Here is a 23,470-nt window from a genome sequence, read left to right on the forward strand (position 1 = left end):
GCAGAACACAGAACAGGATACAAAGAAGTTTCTTAAAACACCTTCTTTTCTAGTTTCTCATGGCGTCCCCTTTAAGGAACCAGGCCCACCTCTTTCCCAGTCACCTACTGGCTTTCCTTCCTGCCTATCACTCTACCTTTAAGAATATTTCCTGTTCCTTCAACCCAACTTGCACACCTCCGCCCCCCGGCCCTCCTCATTGGGCCGCCAGAGGCCCGTTCACTCCTCGGTTTTCCCTCCACCTCCTCCTGCCATCCAGCCTGGCGCAACGGCGTTCCGGCTTCTGATTGGCTATTACAGCAGCCTCCCCGCGTCTGGATTGGTGAGTTCACTGACAGAGGCGGGCACGCGGCGCACCCAGGGTAGGCTGTCCGCGTGCCGAGCGGCGGCCGCGGGAGGGGCGGGGAGGGGCGGGGGGGAGGGGGGCTGGGAAAGTTGAGGCCGCGCTGCCGCCGGGTCTCCGGCCTTGAGGGCTTGGGCTCGCAGCGGCGGCGGTGGCCGCAAGAAGAGGCGGCGGGGGCGGGGGGAGAGGAGGGCCTGGGCCCGCGCTCCCCCAGCCCCGGAGGAGCAGGCGGCGGCCGCGGACGGAGAGATTCGCCCGGGCAGTCGGACGCCCCTGCCTTTGCTTGGGATCATGACCCAGGCGGGGGTCGCCGCCGCCACCGCGGCCGAGACCGCGCAGCCGGCGGGTGAGTGACTGCGGGAGGGGGCCGCTGACAGCCAGGGCGGGGGGCGGGGGCCGGGGCTGCGGGGGCGGCTCCGGGGGGCGGCCCCGGGCTCAGCTCCACCCACCCCATCCCCGCTCCCGGAGGCGAGGGCTGCGCAAAGTGTGCCTCCTTCCCGGGGACCCCTGCGAGCGGCACCCGGTGTGGTGCAAGCGCTGGCGGTGCTCGCACCCCTCTTCTCCCCGACCTCCCCGCGCCCCCTGCTGCCAGCCCGCGGGGGGCTCGCCCTGCGCCCCGGCCCCCAGATGCGCGCAGAGCCAGAGAGGCCCCGTGCTGCCCTGGGTGCATAAAGAGCTGGGCGGCCAGGTTCGCACCGGATGGCCCTTGCCCGCCTCCTTCACCTTTTCCTGTTTCCTTCAGCCCCGCTCATGCCTTTGCCTCTGAATTTCTTTCGGACCCGCTCGTCAGACTCATGTGGCTTGCTTTTTAACTCTCAGCCCCAAGTCGAAGAGTTAAGGGCTTGCCTTTTCTTTTTAAGAAGTCTTTCTTTTGCTTTCTGAATAGAAGCAGTACAAGCGAATGGTCACCTCTTGAAATCTGCTTTCATATTTCCTGAAGAAAGATAAGATTTCTGGGTTTTTGTTCACGTTTAACAGTTTGATTGTTGAATTCTCCGCTACACACTCTTCCAAACCTGTCCCCACTACCCTTACATTGAGATATGGTTCTTTGCGTTTAACTTTATCTGGAAATAAGAGACTCCATAAACCTAAGTGTGGAATTTCAACTTGTGTTCTCATGACATTTTTGCCATTAAATAGATATAGTCACTTAACACCACACAAAACAAGACAGTGACAGTTGTGGCTAACTTATCAGGTAAAGAAGACAGTTCCTTACTTATAAATGATGTACAGATTTCTTGAATAAACCCTAGGTGAGTAGCATATTCCCATATTAACTTTCTCTTAAAAACAAAACACAACAAAACAAAAACAAACCAAACACCAAATAGACTAAACTGCTTTTGAAGGATCAACAGGCTGTCATACTCTCCAATCACCTTGATGACTTTTCCTCCCACACAGGACGCTTGTTTAATGTGATACAGAGTTGCTGTGTGGGATACATGTACATGTATTGTTTGCCTTTATTTGTTAAATACTCTGAAAGTATTTGTTACAAAATAAGTAAAATACATTGTAATCATTGCACTTCTGAAACCAGGAGTAGTGTAATGTATCCAGGTACTACAAGAATTAACTTAATCTCACATTTTGCTCTAGTCTAAAAAGACTTTTGTGTACATGGATATTAGAGTCTCTCTGTATTTAATAGTTTTCTAAAATTTGGTCATGGATGCAGCCTGGGAGATTGTTAACAGCACTGCAATACAGGGTTGTAAGAGCAGCTTAGATTTGAAATAGTTATTTTCTAGGTTAGTTGTCTGTGGAACATCACGGAAGTGAAGTTCTAATGTTTCAGACTTTACAGTCAGTGTATGAGAAATTGATGGGTTATTTTCCTGTTTTTAGAGCTTAGCCTTGTCAACAAGGGAAAGGAAACACTGACAAAACTGAGATTGTTTAACTCAGATTAGAAGATAAGCTTCAGCAGGTAATCAGCTCAAATTTGTTTCTTATAAACAGGGTCTTAAATCAAGTTTGGGTCTTAACCATTTCTGTCATGATTTATCTTTCTATTCTCTAGTCCAGTGGTTCTCAATCTAGACTGTACGTTGGAATCACCTTGTGTGCCTTTAAATTTTGATGCCCAGGCCACTTCCTCCAGAGATTCTCTTACTTTTGATCTGGGGTAAAGCCATGGACATGTTTTTTAAAGATCTCCAGGTGATTTTATTCAGCAGCCAGGGCTGACAACTATGATGAGTCTAGATCTAGAACAATGTCCAAAAGCTAGGCTTGTTTTCCAGGCTTTTCTAAATCAGGCCTTCATTCATGTGTCCAACTTGCCCCCTCTGCTTCCCGGCATGAACCTTTGGGCCCTCTAATGTCCCACAAATACGCAGTTTAGATCCCTGCTTTTGTTAAAGATATTGGCCTTTCTCAGGATATGGACCCTCTCCATATGTTCCCCCTCCTCACCAATAATAGTTCTAATTATATTTTTATGAAGGTTTCCTGGGTAGCTTATTCTAGTTCTTAGTGATTGGCTCCCTTTGAAATTTTATACTACATATTGTTTAAAAGACTCCCTTTATCCTTATAGCCTGTGGCAGTTTAACTTCTTATGTATATGTGTTTCAAACTTAAGAACAAGGAGTATTTTATTTTTTGGCTCTTCTACCATGGTTTGCTTTAAGTTGGATTGGTTTGGCTTGCAACCGTCCTGACTCTGCTTGTATCAATAACCATAGTTTCAGGTTTGATTCCATCCCAGATGTTTCTGTCTTAGTAGCTTCCTCATACCTTAACTAGCATTGGATTCATGTATAGACATCAATTTTTTCCATATCTTTTCCTGTTTTCTTCAGTAGATTGATTATTTTCTCTTCTGGCCCCATAACAGCTTATATTTATTTCTATGTTGGCACTTACCACATTGCTATAAGTATGTGTTTATCTGCCTTTCCCACCATACCGCCAACCATGGCTTCCATGTTCACCAACTCCAAGGGGTACCATTCACATTATATTCTTAAATACCATTGCAACATGGCAGAAGTAGAAGCCCACCAACATAGGAACTGTGTTCTCTTTATCTTTGTATTCTTTAGACCTAACGTTACCTTTGTCATTACTAGGTACTTAATAATAAATGTTTGTTGAATGAGTAAATGACTGCCATGTTATATATTATACAAAGACAGTTATGTACATCTTGAGCAAAGGTTGATTGGCATTAAGTGGTTTTGCTATTAAATATTCTTATGTCCTGTACTCCTGTTATGGATTTGTTAAAGGTTAGTGGAACCTAATGATTGTAGTTGTGACAGACCCCTTAAATATGTAATCTTCCTTCTAATATGCACAGGCATATATACGTTAAGTCTTTTACTCTGAGCTATAAAGGTTTACCCTTGTTATCCATAAAATATTTGTGGAATTCTCGCCAAGAGGAAAGTTAACTGTCCGATTGAGTAATTTTTCTTTTTCTCATTAAAATTTCCATATGGGTATAATTGCACTACTTCAGAAGGCCAGATCTTTTAATTAGATCAGTAGGGCATGATAAGTTGCTCCTATTAATGTGTAATATTGTGTTTTTAATTCAGTTCTCTAAGTATTTATTGAGTACTTACCATGTACCCAGCACTGTTAGGTGCTCAAGAGAATACAGTTATAGTCAATGGTGGATTCAGCTGTGACAACTTTTTAGAATTTTTGGGAGGATTGGGAAACACCCATATGAAATAACTGATGGACTCAATGGCATCCTCATTAGATGCTAAATTAAACATAAGTACATAAAATCTATGATGTAATGATTTCCTAATACTAAAATATTAGGAAAGACCAGATATTCTTTCAACAGACATTTATTGCTACATTACTAAATACTAATTGTTGAGGATACAAATATGAGAGAGTGTGGTTTCTGCCACTTAGATGCTTATAGTCTAGTGGGAAAAACTAATAAGCATAGGGAGAGTATTTCATGTTAAGACACTGTGAGGTATTAGGTCAGGATGTTTGGGACTGTGAAGAAAGGTGTCTAGTCTAACCTCTAGGGGATCAGAGAAAGTTTTAAAGAGGATAATTAGGAATTTCCAGTTGGAAAGTTGATAAGGACATTTCATTCAGAGTAACAGGCACAAAACCATGGAAATGAGAGAGGGCATTCCTTGGTTAAGTAGCTGCAAGTAGCTTGATATCAGTAGAAAATGGGGTGTTAAAGAGCATGAACCTTGGAGTCATACAGTTACGATTCACCAACTTATTCCTGAGAGATCTGAGCCCTTGCAGAGCTTGCCTGTGTAGGGCAGCAGTAGTCTTCTGGTAACTTCACTGCTGGTCTTAGGGCAAACAGGTGCCCCAGGATTTACCCAATTTCCAGCTGTGCATTTTGTAATTGCTTTTTTGTCTGTTGCCTAGCTACATGAGAAGCCCCAGATAGCCTTATCTCCCAATTAATGAAGCCATTATTGGGTCTGCTGGTGAAAGCATTCTCACATTAGGTGTTATAATTCTTGTTTGTTTTGAGACAGAGTCTCACTCTATTGCCCGGGATAGAGTGCAGTGGTGTCATCATAGCTCACTACAACCTCAGACTTCTGGGTTCAAGTGATCGTACTGCCTCAGCCTCCTAAGAAGCTGGGACTACAGGCATGTGCCACCATGCCTGGCTAATTTTTCTATTTTCTGTAGAGACAAGGTATTGCTATGTTGCTCAGGCTGGCCTTGAATTCCTAACTCAAGCTATCCACCCACCTTGGCTTCCCAAAGTGCCAGGATTATAGGCATGAGGCACTGTGCCTGGCCTGTTATAATTTCTCAAGCAGCAGAAACCACAGTGAAGGGGAGAAGGAGAAGAAATTTGTGGTATTACCATGAGAGGTACCACTTCTACCTCTATGCCACTTACAGGACCACTTTCTCTTTGGTTATAAACAACAGAAATTGACTTTGGCTAACTTAAGCAAGAAATGGATACTGGGTAAGCTCTCAGAAGTGAAGGAAGAAGGAATAACAAAACCTTGAGAAGGCCAGGGAAACAGAAGCTCCCAGGATCACATGGATTCATGGGGCTAGCTCAGCCTCAGCCAGCTTTCCTCCTTATGTAGAGAGTCTTATTGGTCAATGCTTTGCCCACCCCAGAGGAGAGCCCATGTTTGATGGGCCCATCAGACCTTAGGAATGGGGCAGAGAAACTCTCCAAAGAGAGTTTATTGCCAAAAGGCCAAAACAACAGATATTTCCTACAAAGCTCATTGGATTTAACAGTATGGAAGTCTTTTGGTGAGCTTGGCATAAGCAATTTTAGGAATAAAAGTCAGATAACAGCTTGTTGATGAGTGAATGGGAAGTGAGGAAGAGGGGATAGTAAGTGTAAACCCCTTGTTCAAGAAGCCTTATGGTTAGGAGGAAGAAAGGATGGGAGCACCTAGAAGGAGTTGCAAGGTCAGGGAGAAAAATCATTTTAGCCTTTTAAATGGAAAAAATTGAATAAGGATATTTTTAATGGACAAACACTAATGGGAAAACAGAGATGAATAATAAATGAGAGAGAAAACATATTATGTAACAAATTTACTAAGCAACAGGAGTAATAGAGTCCAGGATATAGGTAGAGGGTTTAATTTTAGCTAGAAATATAAGGGAAGGTTTTATAGAGGAGGACAGACTTACATTGGACTTTAAAGTGTTGGTAGGATTTGGATAAGCAGAGCAAAGCAGAAAGGTCATTTCAGTAGGAAAATAGTGTGGATTTAGCAAACAGTGAACTAGCTGATAAGGAGCACAGAGAAGAAGCTGTCTGAGCCTGTCTGAACTGGAGAGGAGGGAAGAGCAGATGACATGATTAGCTCCATAATGCTGCTGCTTTGTGTGTTGTACTAGGTGAAAGTGGGCAGATGAGACTGGCCAATGAAGAAGGTAGAGTCATGAAGGCCAGGAAGGCCAGGACCCAGAGTTTGGATGGTGGGAAATTATACTGTGATTCTAGAGCAAGAGAGGAACATGATGATTATGGTGAACTGGAAAAATTGATGAGACATTTGGGTATAGAATCCTTTCAGTAGGAGAAAGGCTGGGAGTTTAAAAACAAACAAACAAACAAACAAAAAACTATTTAGAGCCAGACATGTGTAAAATGGGGCCTTGTCTAAGATGGCAGTAAGAAACAGGAAGAGATGAACATTGTAAAAAGGATTGATAGAATTTGGTGAGAAGATTTAAAGATTATTTTTGGGTTTAGAGCCAGGTTAACATTTTGGTGTCATTGATAAAAATTGAGAACTTGGAAGTAGATCTCTTAAGAGGCAAAGCAATTTAACACATTCCGAACAGACTTGTTAATTTTTTTTTTTTTTTTTTGAGACAGAGTCTCACTCTGTTGCCCGGGCTAGAGTGCCGTGGTGTCAGCATCGCTCACAGCAACCTCAAACTCCTGGGCTCAAGGGATCCTTCTGCCTCAGCCTCCCGAGTAGGTGGGACTACAGACGTGTGCCACCATGCCTGGCTAATTTTTTCTATATATTTTTAGTTGGCCTGCTAATTTCTTTCTATTTTTTTTAGTAGAGACAGGGTCTTCCTCTTGCTCAGGCCTGACCTCGAGTGATCCACCCACCTCAGCTTCCCAGAGTGCTGGGATTACAGGCGTGAGCTACCATACCGACCATTAATTTGTTTTGAAATGAAATGTTCTTTTTTTTTTTTTTTTTTGAGACCGAGTCTCAGTTTGTTGCCCTGGCTAGAGTGAGTGCCGTGGCATCAGCCTAGCTCACAGCAACCTCAAACTCCTGGGCTTAAGCGATCCTCCTGCCTCAGCCTCCCGAGTAGCTGGGACTACAGGCATGTGCCACCATGCCCGGCTAATTTTTTCTATATATATTTTAGTTGTCCAGATAATTTCTTTCTATTTTTAGTAGAGACGGGGTCTCGCTCTTGCTGGTCTCGAACTCCTGACCTCGAGCGATCCACCAGCCTGGGCCTCCCAGAGTGCTAGGATTACAGGCGTGAGCCACGGCGCCCGGCCTGAAATGAAATGTTCTGAAGAGACCTTTGCCCAACCAAAGATTTGTAGTGAGATCAGAGTTGAAAGTTAGCTTCATTATAAAAACATAATGGTTTTTATACAGAAACAGTTTGAAACTTTGTAGGAAGGAAGCAAACAGAAAAAAGAGAAGAGAGCGGTGAGCCTTGGAAGTCAAATGAGAAAGATAAGGATTCATGTTAGAGAAAGAGGATGTATAATTGGAGAAGAGGAAGGCAACCTAGGAGAGAGAATTTCAAGAAAAAGCGAGATCAGCAGCCTCAAATCCTGCCAAGAGGAGAATGATGACAGAGAAAAGACTGTTGATTTGGTGAAAAAGAGTCCCTGACCTCCAAGGAAGCAGTTTTGGTTGGAGCAATCAGAAGGTATACTGCCGTGGTATAGGAGGGATGGTTAGTGAAGGGGAAGTTTCACAGGAACAGGAGAGAGATGGAATGATAGGCTGAAAAGGCAGTAAATTCTTATTTAATATAAGGAAAATCCTGTGTTTTGAAAGGAGCGATGGTTAAGAGAGGAAATAAAGTGCTAAAAAGGAAAGAATCAAGTAGAGTCTCTCTTCACAGATCAAAGAGTTAGCTTTAGGAAGTCCTGGAGGGCTGAAAGGATAGAGGCACAGACTGGGGTCTGTTATGGTAAACTTAGGATCCAGCTAAGGAATTTGTACCAGATGACTTCCATTTTCTCAGTCAATTAGGGGGAAATGGAAGAAAGGCAACTTACATGCATTGAGCTCCTGCCATGTACCAGGCATTTTGCTAGATCTATGAAATATATTATCATGCAGACTCTTAGCAGTTCTCCAAGGGGTTGATGATACTTTCCTGATTATAAATGTGAGGATGGTGAGACTCTGAAGAGAACTTATTTCAAAACCAAATAGCTAGTACATGTCAGCTTTGAAATATGATCCTAAGTCTGACATCAAATACTACTTCCATCCACTGTATCATTTGTTGTTATGAGGTAAAGGATACATGGGGGCTTGATAGCATTTATATTAATGACAATAGTGGGTGTGCCTCAGAGTCATTTTAAGAGCTTTAAAAAATTTCTGTGCCCCACCTCAGTCATTCATTTTTTTCATTGAACAAATACTGATTACCCGCTATGTGCGTAGCATGGTTCTAGGCACTTGGAATACACCAGTCTCTGAAACACACTCAAATGCTTGCCCTCAAGGACACTGCATCCAAATCTACTGAACCAATCTCTTGAAGCAGATTCTGGTGATTCTGATGATTATTCGGGTTTCAGAACCATTGCTCTAGGAGTTACCACTGAGAAACGGACTAGGATTGCTGAGTTTGAATTCATAATGGGCCAGCTCTGCACAGATGGCACTCAGGGGCACTCAGCAGAGGGGAAATATTACTGGAGGGTGATCTTGCATCAAGGGACTAGCATAAGACCAAGGAGTTAAACTTTGGATTAGCTGACTCTAGAGTCACTTATATTACAAAGGAAGTTTATTAATGATCATAATAATATTTGACATTTGTATGGATTTAGCTATATTAGTTACAGAGGACCTTTGTTCATTTAGCAAACACTTGAGTAACACATTGTGTTAGGGGGCCCTTGGGATACAAGGACAAAATTGTCCCTGTCCTAAAGGAACTTAGACATATATGATATCAGTTGATCCCTAAAAAAACCCTGTGAGGGGGTGTGAGCTATTCTGGAACCACTTTCCATGGATATTTGGGTTGAACTGAATCAGTTAAAGTAATTATAGACATTGAGAGCCAGGTTTCTCACTGTCAGAGAAGGATATTACAAATAAGCAAGAGGGGAAGAGTATACTGAGCCTTGTGGTGCTGGATTAGAATCAAAGATATAGGTATAAGATCATGTCTTTGTAATATAAATACAGATACAGATATGAATATAGATATGTGCCTATACATGAGTTAGTAGACATACGTTTATATCTGTTTGCTAGCTCTGTCTGCTGAAAGGGCCTGGAAGCACTGACACACCTGTAGCAATGAGTACATGCAGCACCTAGATCTTGCTTTCTAAATTTCATTCACCAATAAAAAGAACAAAAGTTCCTTGGAGAAATAACTGATTCTAGGCGTAGGGCAGAGAAAACACAAGATGAGCCTGGAGTATCTTGTAGTGCCAGAAAGCAAGGAAGCACTGAAAAGGGGGGGCATGTGAAAAAGGCATTGCGGTCAGCCCTAAAGAGCACCCAACAGCCAAAGCTCAAACAATTTGAACAAATTAACTCTAGCATTGAATTGTGACCCAAAGAATAAAATAAATATCCGTGAGTCCATGCTGATATAAATAAATGATTGAATAAATAATCGAGGGAGAAGGGACAAATCTTCCTTTCAGAAGAATTCTAAAAATATATTTAAATCTCATATCCAAAAGGTAGAGATTAATTCTCCTCTCTTTGAATGTAGGCTAGGCTTGGTACTCACTTCCAAAGAACAGGATATGGAATGGGGAAAAGAGTAATATAACAATAATTACTTGAGTAGTATTAACAGGAAATCTGAGGAGGAAAATTGGTGGGGAGGAGTACTTCTCTTTACAACTGAAATCCTTCAATATGATTTGAGTAGTTTAAGCATGTTGTGTTTGTTTAATGGAAAAAAAAACTAGGTAAGTGACAAATAATAAGAAAATAGGGAAATAAGGATACATCCTACTTAGTGTTGAAAAGTTGGGAAGGGTGTTATGTACAGATCACAAACATTGAGTAATTTATGAAAAATGCAAAGCATATGGCTTCAGATTGATGGCAAAACCTTACTGTGTGGAAAAATCTGCAACCTAATACAGATTTAAAAGAAAAATACTAGTAAAGTGAGTTTTCCCAACACAATTCTGGAGAACCCCAGAGCTCAGAGACTTCGAAAGTCAGAGTGGGTTCAGGGTGGTCAAAAGATTATTAATTACCACACCTCAAAACAGCTGTAACAGGATGCACTAGAGTAGCTAATTACATTTAACCATAGGCTAGAACATAGCTACATAAATTGGGGATATTTCCAACATGAGCTTTAGAGACAGAGAGAAAATCAGGGTTATACCTTGGAGAACTTGTGGTTGTCACTGTGAATGTGGAGCTCCTTCCTTCAAACCCACCTGGCTGTTCACTGGTACTCACATGTGGTACTCTTCATAGCCAGAACTCCTAGGAGTGATTATCACATATGTTAAAACAGTGATTCTTAGTGGTAGATACACATTAAAGTCACCTTGGGAGCTTTTTTTTTTTTTTTTTTTTTTTTTTACAGTGTAGCCAGAGTTGACAACCACTATGCTGAGAAAACCAATGTTAGCCACCAATTTATTTAACCAAGAATCACTAAATAAGGAAAATCAACAGGATGAAAGAGGGACACCAAGCTGAACAGAGGAATCAATCTTTGAGAAAATAACTTGAATGTGTTAGACAAAGGGCCATATTTTTTGTTCAAAATATCCTCAAAGATTTGAGAGAATATCATTTCCACAAAATAACAGTGAGTTGTTATGAAAAAAGAAATGAGAAGAAGAAATTTTTTAGAAATTGAGAACATGTTTCTGAAATGAAATTTCAATACCAGGCAGAATAGCAACATGGATGTAATAGAAAACTAAATTAATGAGCTAGAAGATAGACCAAGGAAATCTTCTGAAATATGGTGCAAAAGCACAAAGATAAAAATGAGATATTGAGACATGGAATATAGATCTAGGAGAACAACTAATATTCTAGTACTAAGATTCTAGACAATTTCAATAAGTTCTTGGCAGAAGTGGATGGTGAGTGGTTGTTGGATAAGAAATGGAGTGTGTTAAAACTTGGAGGGGAGGAGACCATAAATACACTTTTTGATAGGAAAAATATTGAAATTTTAATATTAAGATATTTTAGTTGATTGATAAGCAACTCCTTTTCTCTGATGTCTTCTCCTTTGCTTTTCATTGTTTGTCAGTTTCGTACTCAGACTAGCTTCCCTCTTTGCAATATGCCTGCAAGTTCAGTATTTGGAATTATATACTTTCTGTTTAAATCAGGGAGAGAAATCACAGCTACTTGTACCTTCAAAAAAAAGTCCTGGCTTTGCTATAATTTAACCAACCTGAGACTAATCACTGTGGCTGGAGAAAAGTCATTTGCAAAGACCTGCCAAGAGCTGGTACTGAAAGGACAAAGGCTGGGTTGGTGAAGGGTACATACCAAAGTGAAAATTGGGAACTTTCATGAAATGGAGAGGAGAACATATCTAACACATGTCCACCGCAGTATGTTTCTTAAAATTGTTAAGGATGTTCACAAATAGAATAGAAATAAAAGGAAAAAAGATATTGAAGAAAATAAAGAGGAAATATTTATCAGACAAGTAAAAGTAAAAACGGGTGAGGAGGAGAGAGGGAACAGAATATGACCAAATATAACAACAGATATGACTGTAATAAATCCTCATTAAACAAAAAAAGGCTCTAAGATTGTAGAGAAATAAAACTCCAAATATGTGTTATTTCAGACAAATATAAAACAAACCAATGCAGAAAGGTTAAAAATAAAATACATGTATACACACTCGAAGCAAATGTTAAATAAAAGGCAATGCATGGTAATATCAGATGAAATTTAATTCCAGACAAATATCATTTAATTTCTAAAATAATTTAGTATAACTTTGTACTTAAGGAACTAATAATACACACTCATAGAACACTTAACAAAAATATATCATGTAAGATGGCTAAAGAAAATCTCAAATTCCAAAAAGTAGATAATTATTTCCAATTATAATGCAAAAAAACAGTTAACAGCAACAAGAAAATTAACAAAAGGAAACCAAAAAAGAAATATCACTACTTGGAAAGCTTTTAATTTCAACTCAGGTTGAAGAGGATATAAAAATTGAAATTACAAGGAAGAAAAAGTCACAGTAATAATAACAATCAAATCCCAGAAAAAGAAATATAAATGATTTATAATGTATAAAAGGGTATTCAGCCTCACTTGTCATCAAGGAGATTCAAATGAAGCAATAACAAGACACTTTTTTTTTTTTTTGGTTTTTGGAATGACAAAAATTTAAAAGATATTTTAATTTAATTTAATTTTTTAAGAGATGGAGTCTCTCTCTGTTATCTGGGCTGGAGTGCAGTGGCACTATCATAGCTTACTGTAGCCTCGAACTCCTGGGCTTAAGCAGTCCTCCTGCCTCAGCCTCCTAAGTGGCTGGGACTATAGGCACCAACCACCATGCCTGGCTTAAAAGACTTTTTCTTTTTCTATCTTTTCCTTTTCCTCTTCCCTTTCCCCTTCCCCTTCCCTTCAGACAAGATCTTGCTGTTTTGCCCAGGGTAGAGTACATGGTGTCATAGCTCACTGCAACCTCAAACTCCTTGGCTCAAGGAATCCTCCTGCCTCAGCCTCCCCAGTAGCTGGGACTACAGGCACACTCCACCACACCCAGCTAATTTTTTCTATTTTTGGTAGAGATGGGGTCTTGTTCTTGCTCAGGCTAGTCTCAAACTCCTGACCTCAAGCAGTCCTCCCACCTTGGCCTCCCAAAATGGTAGCATTGCAGGCATGAGCCACCACATCTAGCCTTAAAAGAGATTTATTATAGCATTTTTTAAAGCATTGTTTTCAATAGAAGAAAAAACAAGAGGGAATAAAGATATATTCATCAATGAGAACAGCTAAATAAATTAAGCTATAGTTCATCTATTCTATGTAATGCTATGGAGGCATTAGAAAGAATAAGGTAAATTGATATATTGATATGTACTTACCTGGAAAGATGTCCATAATATATTTCTTTTTTTTTTTCCTTTTTTTTTTTTATTTCAGCATATTGTGGGGGTATAAAAGTTTAGGTTACGTATATTGCCCTTGCCCCCCCAGACCCCCCCGCACCCCCCAGTCAGAGCTTCAAGCATGTCCTTTCCCTAGTGTCCATCCCCTAGACGGTGCACATCGCACTCATGTATGTATACACCCATCCCCTCACCCCCATCATAATATATTTCTATGTAAAAATAAAGCATGTTTCAAAGTGACATATATAACAATTTCATTTTTTTAATTTCATTTTTTTCAAACCACCTGCCTTTGAAATGATTTCATATTTATAATAAAATTCTGTGTATATGATAATATGTATGTATGGATAACCCTGTGGGAGGATCAGAAAAATTGATGCCAAATTGATTCTCAACTGGGAGAGAGTAGAATTGAATAGGTAGTAGTGGGTACTTTAATCCTTTTCCTCAAAAAAGGGGATGTTAGAGGTAACGTTTTTTGTTGTTCTGTACTTTAAAGTAATTTAAAATTTAACTTAAATTGCATACTATTTAGAAATCAATGACTATGGAAATATTGCATTAAAAAGTCTATGGGCTGTGGCCAAAATTATACCTTGAGAAAATATCATAGCCTTACATATTTTGGAATAGAAATATATGCATGTAACAAAAAATTAAACTCGTATATAGGAATATACAGTGAATCTTCCCTGTACCCTGTCCGCCATTTCCCTTCCTCAAAGGCAGTGCTTCCAGAGATAGTCTGTACATTTATTAACATAGACATATATATTTGCCCCATTCCCAAAGGGATTGGTATTATATACAATAGTTTGTAACTTTAAATAAAAAAAAAAATTGTATGTAATAGTATTAGTTTGCTAGGGCTACCGTAACAAAAATACCACAGACTGGGTGGCTTATTCAACAGAAATATATTTTCTTACAGTTCAGAGGCTAGCAGTCCAAGATCAAGGTTTTGGGGGGGTTGGTTTCTTATGAGGCCTCTCTGCTTGGCTTGCGGGCTTGGCTTCTAGCTGTATCCTTACATGGTTGTCTTTATCTATGTCTGAGTCATCTGTGTCCTGATTTCCTCTTATAAAGACACCAGTCATATTGGATTAGAGCCTACCCTAATGACCCCCTTTTAACTTAATTATCTCTTTAAATGCCATATCTCCAGATACAGTCACTTCTTGCTGTACTAGGGGTTAGGACTTCAACATATAAATTTTTGGGGGACACAGTGTAGCACATCCACACCTCTCTCTCTCTCTCTCCACACACACATACATACAAGTACATAATACAATGTATGAGTGGAGGTATTAAATTCAACCATCTGAAACTGCAGTTTCAAGAGACAGAAAAGGTTGAATATAGGCAATTTCAGATAGTTCAACACAATACCATGACATATAATCAGTCTCCTTTTGAAGAGCCTTTAGGGTGTTTTCTTTTGCTACTTCAAACAACTATTTCAATGAATATCCTTGAATAAATGTCTTTTTATACATATATGAATATGCCTGTAGGGTAAATTTCTAGGAGTCGCTGCATCAAAGAGGTGTGTGTTTCTGTGGACCAGATTTGGACCAGTCAAGGGAGCAGGTCTGGGCACCCTGCCACAGGCCTTCCTGACAGGGGCAAGGCTGCTTCAGCAGATAGATGGGAGCTGTAGGTGAGAGGCAGAAGTTGGGGGGTAGAGGGAGAGTATGAGATACTGGGTGGGAAGAGACATGATCCACTCAAGAGAACTGTATTGAGATATTCCCAATGGATTATTTTGTGACTAAAAAGGTCTAGAGGATTTTTATTATATAATTGTGATCAGCAAAATCATAGGATCTACCCTAAATTTTATCCAAGGAGAAGGAAAACTCTACAGAGAAGATTTGAATTGGCAGTGGAAAGTATTTTATACTATTTGAATTTTATGTGTTCTTTCAGTTACTAATGTGTACGTAGTAACATAGGACATAAGTAATTGCTTGGACATATGTAGGAAGATGTCTGGAATTGATACTACCAGACTGCTAAAAGTAGAGGGGCATTGGTACTTGATATACATCTTTGCTGTATAAAATTTTTACAAAGAGAAGGGGTTACTTTTCCAACTGATTTTTTTTTTTAAAGCTTTAAAGCATGAAGGTCTCTTTGAACTTAGTTATGATATAATTTCTGTGTCAGAGTGTTTGTACTTTGGTCAAGAACAAGACAAGGTCTAAAAAAAAAGTCAAGCTGTTTACAATGGTTATCCCTGAAGAGTAGGACTCTAGAGCAAAGAAGCCTTTTCATTTAACTTTATACATTTCTGTATTCTTCAAAAATAATTTTTTATGTAAACAGATTACTTGTGTAGTTTGAAAATAAAAGTTTAAAACTGTATCCAGCAAATTATGCCTTGGGTTATTTCTTTTTTTCAAGATGTAGTTTGGCTCAACTTCACAGTGAAAGCTCTAGTTGCAGGACTTCATTGTTTCACATTCTTATATGTGTCATAGTCTCTCAAGATTGACATTATGAACCTCTGCAACTGATAGTACCAAACATTATGGTCATGTGGTTGACAGAAAGGAGCCAAGAGACACTGTTGAAGGAGGTAAGATTTCTTTAATGGCACAGGAAATTAGAACTTCTTGTAGCAGTTACACAAAACAGAAGACAGCACAGCACACCCCACCCATAAATAGGTCCTGAAGTTCCCACTGACGTATAAAGCAGCTGCTGAAACCACATATACAGATGAAGGATTCTTCTGGGTGTGACAAGCACCCCTGTGCTGTTCCTGCACTATCGTACAGATATGTCCAAAGAGTTCAAGATTTAATGAGTTGAAGCAGGTAGACCAGTAATAGGACATTCCAGGTAGAAGATTTTTAACCTAAAAGATAACTGCAAATATTATAATAATAGCTCATATAGCAAAGTCCAGAGAGCAAAGATGCATAAAGCATTACATAAAATGATAGAAATTAGAGCATGTGTATCTGTGTGATATTATAAATGCTATAATCATGATTTTGAATATTTAATGAAATGGGGAAATGCTCATGCTAAGTAAAAAGCAGAGTACAAAAATTGTGTATGGTTCAACATTTGTGAAAAATCAGGTGTATATAGAAAAAAATCCAGAAGGAAATCCCTAAAAACCCACAGTGATTCTTCTGGATTCTTGTTGAGTGATGTGATTGAGAGCAGTTTTAATTTTTTTTTTATCTTGCTTTGCTTTGTTGGTATATGTTACTTTTACTACAAGGAAAAACTGTTAAAGCAAAGTGATCAAAATAAATAAAGCTCCTTTTGTTACAGAGTGTAAAATGAACTAGTAGTATAATGGCTGTGACCCAGACCAGGGATTTAGGCTTAGTTATATAATTTCAGTGGATCATATTCTAGGAGAAGTCATTTTGATTGGAGAGGACTGAGGGTTTACTGGAAATGTCAGATAAAGAAATAGAACACATTTATGGATATATCCATGTAGCCATTCCATAAAACATTTTATGTATAGTTGCTCTTCGATTTATGATGGGTTACATCCCAATAAACTCATCCTAAGTTGAAAATATTTTAAGTTTAAATACATTTAATATACCTAACTCACTGAACATCATAGCGTAGCCTAGTCTACCTTAAACATGCTCAAACCTTACATTAGCCTACAGTTGGCAAAATCATCTAACACAAAGCCAATTTTATAATAAAGCTGAAAATATTTTAAGTTTAAATACATTTAATATACCTAACTCACTGAACATCATAGCGTAGCCTAGTCTACCTTAAACATGCTCAAACCTTACATTAGCCTACAGTTGGCAAAATCATCTAACACAAAGCCAATTTTATAATAAAGTATTGAATATCTCATGTAATTTATTGAATACTGTATTGAAAGTGAAAACAGAGTGGTTGTATGGGTGCTCAGAGTATAGTTTCTACTGAATGTGTATCACTTTTGCACCACGGTAAAGTTGAAAGATCTTGTTGAACTATCATTAAGTCAGGGTCCTTCTATAATTGTAAAACATTTAGAAATGCATTAAACAACAGCAAAACAGAATTAAGTAAAGAGATTGAAAATATTGTCCTAAAACCATGAACAAATAAAGTTTAAGCAATGTACCATAAAATATTTTCAATTAAGAACTTCAATTCTAGGCCGGGCATGGTGGCTCACGCCTGTAATCCTAGCACTCTGGGAGGCCAAGGCTGGAGGATCCCTCAAGGTCAGGAGTTCAAGACCAGCCTGAGCAAGAGTGAGACCCGTCTCTACTAAAAAAAAAAAAAAAGAAAGAAAGAAAGAAATTAGCTGGACAACTAAAAATATATAGAAAAAATTAGCTGGGCATGGTGGCACATGCCTGTAATCTCAGCTATTTGGGAGGCTGAGGCAGAAGGATTGCTTGAGACCAGGACTTTGAGGTTGCTGTGAGCTAGGCTGACACCACAGCACTCTAGCCCAGGCAACAGAGAGAGACTGTCTCAAAAAAAAAAAAAAAACAACTTTAATTCTAACTTGAAAATTTTACGGTAAGAATTAGATTTTTATCTTTGTCATATCTAAAGACATAATGTAAATGAACCCTTTCCCACTAATTTGCTTCTTAGTAGGAGGAAGAAAAGGTTTGACACTGACCAGTTAGACTTAATTTTCTCCTAAATAAATGCTAGTACTTATTTTTGGTAACTTCATATTGTCTCCACATTGAGGGATGATTGGTAACTAAATAGAATTTTGGAATTATATACTGAAAGAAATCTGATATATAAACTGATAAAAAAAGATAAATGGGTGGAGAATTTCAAATTGTGCAAAGAGACTTTTATCAAAGTATTCCTTTTATTAAAAAAATAGTTGATTAAGAAATAAGTCACGTACCATAAAGTTCACCCAGTTAAAGTGTAATTCTTTGTCTTTTAGTGTATTTACAGAGTTGTGCAACCATTATCATAATCTGTCTTTAGAACATTTCATCATCCCCAAAAGAAATCTACACCCATTAGCAGTCATTCCCCATCCCCACCCCCCACCCCCAGCTTCTTGCAACCATTAGTCTACCTTTTATCCCTATAGATTTTCCTATTCTGGACACTTAATGTAAATGAGATCATACAATATATAGTCTTCTGTGACTGGCTTCTTTCCCGTTGCTTAATGTTTTTAAGGTTCATCCATGTTGTAGCATGTATCATTATTTCATCCCTTTTTCTTGCTGAATAATAGTTCACTGTGTGAATATATCACATTTTATTTATCCCTTCATCAATTTATATACATTTGGTTTGTTTCTACTTTTTGGTTGTTATAAATATTGCTACTGTAAACATTCAAGTACAAGTTTTTGTGTGAATATATGTTTTCAGTTCTTTGGATATATACCTGGGAGCATATGGGTCATATTGTAACCCTGTATTTAAATTTTGAGGAACTGCCAAACTGTTTTCCAAAGTAGCTGTGCCATTTTTCAGTCCCACAAGCAGTATTTGAGTGCTCTGATTTCTCTACATTCTCACCAGCACTTGTAATTGACTTTTTAAAAATTTTGGTCATCCTAGTGGGTATGAGGTCATATCTCACATGGTTGTTATTTACATTTTTCTAGTGGCTAATGATGTTGAACATCTTTTCTTGTGCTTGCTGGCCATTTGTATGACTTCTTTGGACTCATATAAATCCTTTGCCCGTTTAAGCATTCCTTTGTCTCTGCAACCATGGCAGCATCTGTTGTTTTTTGACTTTTTAATAATGGCCATTCTAACAAGGGTAAGGTGGTATTTCATTGTGGTTTTAATTGTATTTCCCTAATGATTAGCAATGTTGGGCATTTCTTCATATGTTCGTTGGCCGTCTATCTTCTTTTGAAAAACTTCTATTCATGTCTTTTGGCCACTTTTTAATGGAGTTGTTCATTTTTTTCTTGCTGATTTGTTTGAGTTCTTTTTAGATTCTGGTTATTAACCCTTTATTGGATGTATAGTTTGTGAATATTTTTTCTCATTCTGTAGATTCTCTGTTTACTCTGTTGATTATTTCCTTTGCTGTGCAGAAACTTTTTAATTTAAGTAAGTCCCATTTATTTATTTTTGTTGTTGTTGTGTTTGCCTTTGGGGTCTTAGTCATAAATTCTTTGCCTAGGCCAATGTCTACAAGAGATTTTCCTACATTTTCTTCTAGAATTTTTATGGTTTCATGCCTTACATTTAGGTCTTTTATCCATCTTGAATTAATTTTTGTATATGGTGAGAGATAGGAATTCTGCTTAATTCTTCTGCATGTGGCTGTCCAGTTTTTCTATAATAGTACCATGCTGTTTTGGTTACTGTAGCTTTGTAGTATAATATGAAGTCTGATCATGTGGTGCCTACAAATTTGTTCTTTTTGCTTAGGATTTCTTTAGCTATTTGGGTGTTTTTTGGTTCCAAATGAAGCTTAGGATTATTTTTCCTAGGTCTGTGAAATAAGATGTGGTGTTTTGACAGGAATCGCATTGACTTTGTAAATCACTTTGGGCAATATGGACATTTTAACAATGTTCATTCTGCCAATCTGTGAGCAAGGGATGTTTTTCCATTTGTTTGCGTCATCTGTGATTTCTTTCATCAGTGTTTTATAGTTCTCCTTGTAGAGATCTTTCGCCTCCTTGGTTGAGTATATTCCTAGGTATTTTATTTCTTTGTAGATGTTGTGAATGGTATTGAGTCCTTGATTTGACTCTCAGCTTGACTGTTATTAGTTTATAGAAATGCTACTGTTTGATGTACATTGATTTTGTAACCTGAGACTTTGCTGTATTTATTTAACAATTCTACGAGTCTTTTGGTGGAGTTTTTAGAATTTTCTAGGTACAAGATCATATCATCAGCAAACAGAGATAGTTTGATATCCTCTTTCCCAATGTAGATACCCTTTATTTCTTTCTGTTGCCTGATTGCTATGGCTGGGACTTCCAGTACTATGGCAAATAAAAGTGGTGACAGTGGACATCCTAGTCTTGTTCCAGTTCTTAGGGGGAATGCTTTCAACTTTTCCCCTTTCAATATGATGTTGGCTGTGGGTTTGTCATATATGGCTTTTGTTATTTTGAGGTATGTTCCTTCTATGCCTAGTTTGTTGAGAGTTTTTATCATGAAAGAGAGCTGGATTTTATGGAATGCTTTTTCTGCATTTGTTGAGATGATCATATCATCTTTGTTTTTGCTTCTATTTATGTGGTGAGTCACATTTATTGATTTGTGTATGTTAAACCATCCTTGCATCCCTGGGATGAAACCCACTTGATCATGGTGAGTTATCTTTTTGATGTGCTGTTGAATTTGGTTTGATAGTATTTTGTTGAGGATTTTTGCATCTATGTTTATAAGGGATGTTGGTCTATGGTTTTCTTTTTCTGTTGTGTCCTTTCGTGGCTTTGATATTAAGGTGATAACTGGCTTCATAGAATGAGTTAGGGAGGCTTCCCTTTTTCTTGATGTTATGGAATAATTTCTGTATGATAGGTACCAGTTCTTCTTTGTAGGTCTGGCAGGATTCAGAATCTGTCTGGTCTGCGGTGGTTTGTTTGTTTGGTTGTTGTTGTTTTTGGGATTTTTTTATTACTGCTTCAGCCTTGTTGCTCATTATTGGTCTGTTCAGGATTTCTATATCTTCCTGATTGAAACTTGGGAGGTTTTGTGTTTTCAGGAATTTATCCATTTCCTGTATGTTTTCTACTTTGTGAGAATAGAAGTTTTTGTAGTACTCATGGATGATATTTTGTATTTCGGTGGTATCAGTTGTAATGTCTCCTTTTTCATTTCTGATTGAGCTTATTGAAGTCCTTTCTCTTCTATTTCTGGTTAATTTGGCTAATGGTCTATCAATTTTGTTTATCTTTTCAAAGAACCAATTTTTTGTTTCATTGATCCTTTGTATTTTTTTGTTTGTTTGTTTTCATTTCATTTAGTCCTGCTCTAAATTTTGTTATTTCTTTTCTCCTGCTGGCTTTAGGTTTGGCTTGCTCTTTTTTTTCTAGTTCCTTAAAATGTGACATTAGGTTGTTAATTTGTGATCTTTGTGTCTTTTTGATGTAGGCATTTAAGGCTATAAATTTTCCCCTGAAGACAGCTTTTATTGTATCCTGCAGATTTCAATACCTTGTGTCTCCTCTGTCATTCAGTTTGAGGAATCTTTTAATTTCTATTTTCCTTTCCTTTCCTTTCCTTTCCTTTCCTTTCCTTTCCTTTCCTTTCCTTTCCTTTCCTTTCCTTTCCTTTCCTTTCCTTTCCTTCTTTCTTTCTTTCTTTCTTTTTTCTTTGTTTCTTTCTTTCTTTCTTTTCTCCTCCCTCCCTCCCTCCCTCCCTCCCTTCCTTCCTTCCTTCCTTCCTTCCTTCCTTCCTTCCTTCCTTCCTTCTTTCCGCCTTTCCTCTTTTCTTTCTCTTTCTTTGACTGGGTCTTCCTCTGTTGCCCAGGCTACAGTGCCGTGGCATCATGATAGCTTACTGCAACTTCAAACTCTTAAGCTCAAGCAATCCTCCTGCCTCACCCTCCCTAGTAGCTGGGACTACAGACATGTGCCACCATGCCTGGGTAATTTATTTATTTTATTTTATTTTCCTTCCTTCCTTCCTCCCTCCCTCCCTCCCTCCCTTCCTTCCTCTTTTCTTTTTTTCTTTCTTTCTCTCTTTTTTTCTTTCCTTCCTGCCTTCCGTTTCTTTCTTTCCTTCTTTCCTTCCTCTCTTCCTTTCTTTTCTTTTCTTTTCTTTTCTTTTCTTTTCTTTTCTTTTCTTTTCTTTTCTTTTCTTTTCTTTTCTTTTCTTTTCTTTTCTATCAACAGAATCTTGCTCTTGCTCAGGCTAGTCTTGAACTCCTGGGCTCAAGCAATCCTCCTGCCTCAGTCTCCCTAGTAGCTGGGACTACAGGCACACGCCACCATGCCTGGCTAATTTTTCTACTTTTTGGTGACAGGGTCTCGCTCTTGCTCAGGCTAGTCTCAAACTTCTGAGCTCAAGTGATCCTCCTGCCTTGGCCTCCCAGAGTGTTAGGATTACAGGTGTGAGCCACGGTACCCAGCCATGTTTTTAATAATTTTATGCAGGAAACAAAGTTTTGACTGTGGCCCGGCACATGAGATCAGGTATGGAATTTTCCATTTGTGGCATCATATTGGTGCTAAAAAAGTCTTGGATTTTGGAGCGTTTTCGATTTTGGATTTTCAGATTAGAGATACTCAACCTGTACCATCTATTACTATATATATATATATATATATATATATATATATATCCAGGACCATAAGATGTAAATTGAGAAAGAGGGAATATGATAGTTGGAGGAATAGTCTTGCTAAAATGTACAATACTATGTTTGTTCCCTTGGGAGAAGCACTGTGAAAAGCACTACAGCATAGTTAAGGACTTGGCTCTGGAGTCTGATAAAACTAAGTTAGAATCCTGTCTCTGCCATTATTAATTATGTGACTGTGGACAAATTACTTAATTATTTTAATACCACTTTATAAGTTAGTGAATATTAAATGAAACAATTGTATATGTCTATAAATAGTTATATAATGTTTGTAGTTATATAATTTTTTGTATTAATAAAATGAGTTTTAAAAAGTATATATCATTGGGTTGATTAAATCAGGAGATATCAAATATTTTGTGTTCATAGCATACTTTTTTGTTTTTTCCATTCATTATCTGTTAATGTTAATATATTTTTTATTAAAATACAATTCATGTGCCACAGTACTAACCCTTTTAAAGTGTACAATTCAGTGTTTTTTTAGCATATTCACAAAGTTATGCAACCATGTCCACCATCTAATTCAAGAGCACCATCCCCAAAATAAACCCCGTAGCCATTAGCAGTCACTCTCCATTCCCTCCTCCCACCCCTGGTAACCACTAATCTACCTCCTGTCCGTATAGATTTGCCTATTCTGGATATTTCATACAAATGGAATAATATAATATGTGACCTTCAGTTTCAGGCTTCTTTCACTTAGCATAATGTTTTCAAGGTTCATCTGTGCTGTAACATATATCAATACTTCATGTCTTTTTATTACTGGATAATATTCCATTGTATGAATATACCACGTTTTATTTCTCCATTCAGCATTTCATGGACATTTGGGTTGTTTTAACTCTTTGGCTATTGTGAATATTGCTACTACAAACATTTGTGTACAAGTTTTTGTGTGAACATACTCTCAGTTCTCTTGGGTATGTGCCTAGTAGTGGAATTGCTAGGTCATACAGTAACTCTGTGTATAACTGTTTGAGGAGCTGTGAAACTGTTTTCCATTTTCCATTCCTAAAAGCAGTGTATGAGATAATAGTTCATTTTTGAGTATATATTTTTAAAAGAAACT

At 38.3% G+C, this 23,470-nt stretch overlaps 1 protein-coding gene across 2 annotated transcripts in view; it reads left to right on the plus strand.

Annotated features, from left to right (window-relative positions):
• Nucleotides 1-424: 424 nt before the first annotated feature.
• USF3 (upstream transcription factor family member 3) overlaps nt 425-23,470 on the plus strand; it is a 49,386-nt gene continuing 26,340 nt past the window's right edge. The window contains exon 1 of one of the 2 annotated variants that reach the window (XM_045540256.1): nt 425-689. The gene's annotated coding sequence lies outside the window, so the exon portion shown is untranslated. The remainder of the gene's footprint in view (nt 690-23,470) is intronic. The other variant, XM_045540255.1, reaches the window with a different exon arrangement.

This window comes from Lemur catta, chromosome 1 (genome assembly GCF_020740605.2).
Source record: "Lemur catta isolate mLemCat1 chromosome 1, mLemCat1.pri, whole genome shotgun sequence".
Classification (NCBI taxonomy): domain Eukaryota; kingdom Metazoa; phylum Chordata; class Mammalia; order Primates; family Lemuridae; genus Lemur; species Lemur catta.